The sequence below is a fragment of the Bombus vancouverensis genome, chromosome 9, assembly GCF_051014615.1.
Source record: "Bombus vancouverensis nearcticus chromosome 9, iyBomVanc1_principal, whole genome shotgun sequence".
Lineage (NCBI taxonomy): Eukaryota > Metazoa > Arthropoda > Insecta > Hymenoptera > Apidae > Bombus > Bombus vancouverensis.
In genome coordinates, this window is record NC_134919.1 from 13,354,534 (window position 1) to 13,361,407 (window position 6,874).

The following is a 6,874-nucleotide window of genomic DNA, read 5'->3' on the forward strand; positions in this document are numbered from 1 at the left end:
CTTGTATATTACTTTTGCCGATCGATAGCGGAACGAAAAGGATATCGTGATGATCAAAATATGGTCGTACATGCGATTGGAAAGCTCTTGGAGCAGGTTTCAACATCCAACGTTGCCCAAGTTGAAGTAAAGATCCGCTGAGAAAAATTGTGGCACAGTGAAACTGGCTTTCGCTTAGAACCTTTATTAACGAAGGGGGTGTGGTCTAAGAACGGGCCAATCAGAAAGCACCACTTTCAACCCTCATTGGCCAGAACGTAAATCGATTTATCACTCAACCCGTCCATAGTAGACAGGGGAAACACGCCCTTAAGGCCGTCCGACTTAAGGTCTATTCTCCTCGGATGCCTTTCGCGACTCTCAACACCGCCAATTCCACTTGAGAAGGATGGTGGTGGTGCTGGTGGCGTTGAAGGTGGTGGTGGACGGTGAGGCGGGGTGGTGCGTCCGTAAGAACACAGAAAGGGTGTGGAAACTCATGATCTTCGGCGGTGAGTTTCCCGATAGTGTCGGAGGGAATTTTTTCGAAAGACTACCGAGCCCCGTGGTCGGATCCACGCTCGAAATTGAGCTATTTTTCGGAAACGAGGCTTTTCTTTCGCTTCTTGTCTTCTTCCTCTACCTACGCTCCGATCTATCCATCTCCATGTTTTTTTTTCTTCGTCGTAAACACGTTACACTATCTTATTTTTGTACTATTGGTTCTTTAGGTTTCTCACCTTATTATATAATGAAATTTAAAAAATATCCTAAGTAGAGAGAATGTGCAATACCTAAATTTATACGATGCTTCCACGAAACAAAGGTTTTCACGTTTTCTTACCTGCGGTTTAGGTCTAATTTTTTAATGGAAATCTTCAATGAAGTATCGTCCTAACATGTAAATTTTGTTAACTAGCAACTTCATTATACCAACATAAGCTACACTAAATAATTAAATAAATCGCTAAGTACATAATGCAACGGAGGAAGATTAAATAAGTAGAAAGACTGAATGAAAAATACAAGAAAAGTCAGAAACTTTGCGAGAAAATTGATATCACTCGCATTTTAAGATGAAAAACCCCACGCGAACATTTATACTCGTCTAACGTTTGTCAGCGATAGCTCCAAAGCAGCATAATACCGATGCTGAGATGGTCTTTTTATCGGCGAAAAACTCGCCCATCTTCTTGCAGTGCGAGAAGCAAAAGGCTGAGAAAGAAAGAGAAGGTTTTTGTGCACGATGCTTTGTTTCAGTAAAATATCTCCGAGTTCTTGCGTTCATCTCTTCAGCTAAGGAGAAGTATAAGAACAGTCTCTTCGTTTCCAGTCTCATTTGTTTGTTCCTTATATTAACAGATTATTGTTCACTTTCAGCAGTGCTATTTTGTGGAACAAATTTCCGTGCAAAATATACGATGGTCAATTTTCGAATAACAGAGTTTTGATATCAATATCGTATTGTAAAATATAATCTTGATTTCGACTTATTTCAATCAGCTTGTTCTCTTCCATATAGGAAAATGACTTGTTCGTAAGAGAATCGTAAAGATAGATTGCACGCATAAAACTACGTACAAAATGCTCGTAGTGATTTGTAACTCTCTTAGCGACTCGTGATTTCGTGTTCCGCGATCGTGTAACCCGCATCATCGTTCACTCAAACGGCATCATCCAACGGGTTAAATAGCGCGAGGCTCAAGAAGCCTGTGGATTCCGCAAATTGCAATTACTCCGTGTTACCAGCGGAATTTCGTAAGATTTGAAAAAAATGCTTGGATTTAAGTGTGGTGAGCTAGCGTAGTAGGAAAAGGGGGACCCCGTTTGCTGCGCTCTTCAACGACTGTACAGATCAAGTACTTGCTTGCTTCTTAACTTAACGGATTATTGTACTTCTAAATTCAGTGCATTGTGCTAGTCGTGGTCGTGTAAGGGTGTGCATACGTATCATCCATACGTGGAAGCGTAAATATCTTCATCGGATCAGATCGCGACACTCTTCACGGGTTTAAGCCTCCTTCAACAGGATTCCAGGCGTGGTAACCGGGCACACACGCATCCACGCCCTGATCGTACTTTTTTTTTTTTTGAATACGAGCGATTTTTTTATTCCCTTCAGGGCGTAGATTAAGTTGGCGAAATGTCGTTATAATTTGCAATATTTACACGATGGTTGGAATAACCAAAAACACGAGGTTACGAACCTCGTGGTAAGGCTGGTCGAACATCGTCGCACTTGGCTCGTTTGAAATTTGCAAATTTTGAGGTTGCCGCTCATTAATGCTCGCGAACTTGGCGAAAATATTCCGCGAAGTTCGTTTGAGCGAATACAGCGTGTTACGCGAGACGTAATTGATCTTCGAAATGTATAATAAAGCGAGCAACAAATGGAATGTATTTTAAAACAATCGTAACGCAAGAAGGAAGAGGCAAAAACGAGCAGACACGATGAAACAAAAAGAAGGAAATATCGTTGTGCAAGCACGTATATCGCAAATTGATTAAATTCCTTTTGTTAGCGAGTTAACGGGCGTTTATTTCGCGGCTCGCGCTATTTACAATTAGTCGATGCACTATGCAGCGATCCTAGTTCCGGATAACTAGACCTCAAACCACTCTCGTTCCCGTAACGTGTGTGTGTTCCGCGCAGGAACAAGGCTGCCTCAACTCACGCTCTGTTAATTTATCTAATTACGATAGTAGTCGAGATCATTTATCCCCGCACGAGAGGAAATTTGAGACGAGCGCCGCCGGGAAATATGAAATTAGTCGCAATGCTTTAGGAACCTCGAAATTTCGTGATATTACGATGTAACTGTAGCTCGAAAGCTCCCATTTCGTTGCGTTGATCACGAACGTGCCGAACGCTGCCGGCAGGTTTTACGAGATAGTAAAAATCTTTAAGAGACACTTTTCCGATTTACGGTAAATGTATTTTGAATTCATTCTTTATTTTATTTCACCTTTTCAGCTATTTTATTCCGCATAGAAGAGATCGATGTTTAAGTAAGCATTACGTTTGTCAATGACAATAGGATGAGTACGAATCGACGATGATTTATCTAAAACTTGTAGCGACGATACCGGTTACGATGCTTTCTAGAAGTTGAATAGCACGATGTTCGAACAATACCATGATCCGCCGTTCGAAGAGCGCGTAACGTAGCCTCAGTGAGTCCGATCGATGCATAATGCCGGTAAATTAATTTCTGAAACCCGGTTTCCTCGAAGAGGCCCACTTCTAACATCGGCAAACGGCGACCGTGCCCTTCGTCGGCCGCGTTTCCTACCTGCAAACTCGAACGAAAGGATCTCATTGCTCCGGCAATCCTCTTTTCCCGAACATTTTCGCCGAGTCCTGCAAAATTGTTAATCCGAAGCTTTTCCAATTACACAGCTCGTCCTCGTTTTCTGCCGCTCCTTCAAACCATCCACCTCTCTTCCTTCGTGCCCCCCTCCCCCCGTTGATGCTCCTCTCCGTCCCTCCTCCCACTCACTCTCTTTCGGCTCTTTGTAAGCGAAAATACTCAATTCGGATGTTAAATTCAATTACAGCATTCCTGATTAATCCTAAGTATCCTTTTCCGAAGGAAAGACGACTGCTATCCAATCTCTCTCTCTCTCTCCTGCTCTCTCTCTCTCTCTCTCTCTTTTCGCGAACGTCTTCGAACGAGCTAGATCTCTTTCGGCTTAGCCCGTCCTTAAGTTGAATAACTGTTGCGAACGATATGACGCCATTAAAATCTGCTGATCCTGATCCTACGGCGGTGGACTCGGGACCTACACGTCGCTCAAGATTATCACTGCTGGATAGAAATTATCGTGTCTCTCGCGAGGAGACTGCTTGCCATTGGTAATTGTACGTTAAACGTAAAAGAAGATCGGAGTGTTAAGCAGTTAATGACAAATAACGCAAATGTCGTGAAGTTTGTTGCGTGTAAACCGAAGAATTAACGCATCTTCTCTCGCGTAACTGTGGTGGAAGGAAATATTTAGCAGGTATGGAATCAAGATTATTTATACGTTAACGCATTCTAAATCTGTGTTACTTGTAAACACGTAAGATGTCTATTCACAACGTGTTCCGAATACAAACTACCCTTATCAGACAGTAAATTGCACCTTTTCTCAAAAAATTCACACATTGATTCTTTTATATCGTTGATTCTTACACATTTCTTCCGACAACTTATTAACGGTTAGCAATGTTTCGTGGTATTCCGAGAGGACGAACGTGGACCACCCAGGGCTCGTCAGAAAGACGACAAGATAATTTCTGCCTCTCAAAAAAGTCAGCCAGTCATCGCCTGTAACTGGTAGTCCTTCTCTTAATCTTCGTTCCATGAGCCTTTAAGTATCCACGGCCACTCGAGTTTCTCACAATGCTCTGACCGGCGCCGTGGTATCTCATTCTGGTTCTCTGGATAGATGCGTTGCATTAAATGCGTCTAAATGACGCGCGGAAGTGCATTCTCCTTTGTGAAACGAGAAACAAGGTGATCCGACAAGAGGCGCAGCAAGAAGACGTATCCGCTTACTTCTGTCTAGCGAATCTCACCAGTATTTCATGTTTCAAATATTTGTCAAACATTTATTGAACATTTAATACAATCAGCGATTTACTTGCTTCGATGATACGAGACATTCCTATTGCACAGATTTGTCGCAGCGTTCGAATAAAATATCGTCGATCGTTACGCCAATTTTCAAAGAAATATTCTATGATTGAATCATAACTCGAATTAGAAATTCCACCGCTTCCTTCCTACGAAACCATCTTGACGGCAGCGATTAGAGAGATCTAAGCAGCCTGAAACGAAGCCTAATCGCGATCGATAATCACACGTATACCGAGGGAATGGTTGCTTGCCGTAAGGAGAACGCGTTTTGAAAAATCTACTAACTTTTTCCAAAATCTCTGGTGAATTTCAAAGTTCCCGAGGGTCGCAACAGATGGCAGCATACATCTAGTCGGTAATTCTGAACGTGCTGCCGTCTGCGTGCCGTGAATCGAACTGAATTCCGGTCAATTCTTTCTCTCCTTCCGGAGGAAAATAATATTCCCTGACATCTTCCGGAGCTCCATTTTGCGCGTCCGCACTCGGCTGTATCGCGAAGATCGACGCCGCGTCGTCGTCACACGACTTTACAATACAGTCAAATTGCGCCATACACCCTTTGTGTACGGAAACATTCGCAGGACACTCGTTTCGGTGCTACGAGCGCAAGCATTTTCGTCGACAAAAATCACGATTTACATCCCTTCGATGTTCGACAAATGAATACCTTTTCCGTGGTGAAAAGTGACGTCCAAGTTGCTGGCCTCATCGTACCTACGATTTTAGAAGTTATTTGTTCTATAATACCATAACGGATAAGATTTTCGCCGCACTATAAAAAGACGTGATTTGTTGATCATTGTTGATGCCAGTCCACCCCCAACTCCGTTCCGTTAATCGTCCATTGCGCTCACCCGGCATCATCGAGTTATTATAAATACTTTAGCGCGCGCTTTTTCACGGGAACAAACGCGAAATTGATTTAATAGCTTGCTTTTAACATTTCTATCTCGCAATGATCGTACGCCGAAATTCGTTCGCGCTTTAAAACGTTCCGAATGAAATATACTTTTAGAACTGGCATTGAAACGTTGCTCGGTCCTCTGTCTACTTTCCTTTTTTATTATAGTGGAAATTGTTTAAATATGAAACATGAAATTTTCTCATCGGAGACACAACGGTCAAGCCCATAGCGACGGAATGTTCGTCTTACGAAGGAACAGAAACGGAAGTTCACACGAAGACAAGCCGATCGATTTCAAACGTTTATGGTCGATTTTTACGCTAAATCTCAAAGAGGCCGGCGAGTAAAACAACAGAGCAGCATCTTCCTTCAAATCCCTTTATTTACCCGCTTCCCTTTTGCAAGGCGTTTTTACCTTAGGTGCGATAAAGTTCGGCTTAACAGGCGCGTTTCCCTTTTAACACGGCACACGGGAGTACGTATCTCTTGCATTTTTCAATCGAAAAATCCGCAGAGGATCGCGACAGCGATTGAAATCGGAGCAAGTTAATCCTTTGATCGGCGAGGCAAGAGTCACCCGTTGACGTGCTCCAAGACGAATATTCTGGAATTTATCAAAGTACGAAGAGAGAGCGCGGTCGCGCGTCGGCTGCCCTTATAATAGCGCACCGGATACGCCTTCAAAAGGAATTACGTAATACAACTTTTTCAACGGGCTGATCGCGAAGTAATACGACCGTCTACTATACCAACGAAAGGAGAAAGCGAGCCCTCGTTAAATATTAAACTTTAAGGATCGTTTTTCCATGAAGAAGCTTCGTCGACTTTGCACACGCACGTACACACAGATAGACAAGTCTGTTGTACAGAGAATAGAGAGAGAAAGAGAAAGAGAGAGAGAGAGAGGCGCACGCATACTATTGCGTTAACACCTTCACATCGAATGTCGCGTCCATCCTTGCTTCCTTCTCGTTTCTCTCTCGTAACGACATCGTTCGCGATCGTTGGAAACGAGACATTTGAGAGATTATGCCAATCCGGCGTGTAAACCACCCAGGGAGGAAATACTTATGAGTTTCTGCTGCGAGAGCCTCCTCTTTTTGTTCCTGCATCCCCTCTGCCCCACCCCCCGCATTCCGAGCTGCGTCCTCACCTTCTTACCACCGTGAAAGAGAAATTAACACATTGACTGATGGTTGAAGGGTGTCTCGCGGAGTTTTCCAACGTTTTATTGTCTTCTTACCACGAGAGCCACGATGGGGATTTGGTTGTCCTAACTGATTGAAGCGTATTGTCAAAATATTCGGTAATTCTCCCTAGTCTTTGCTACACGTAACGGTATACGGCGATCTTGTCTGCTAAGAGATTA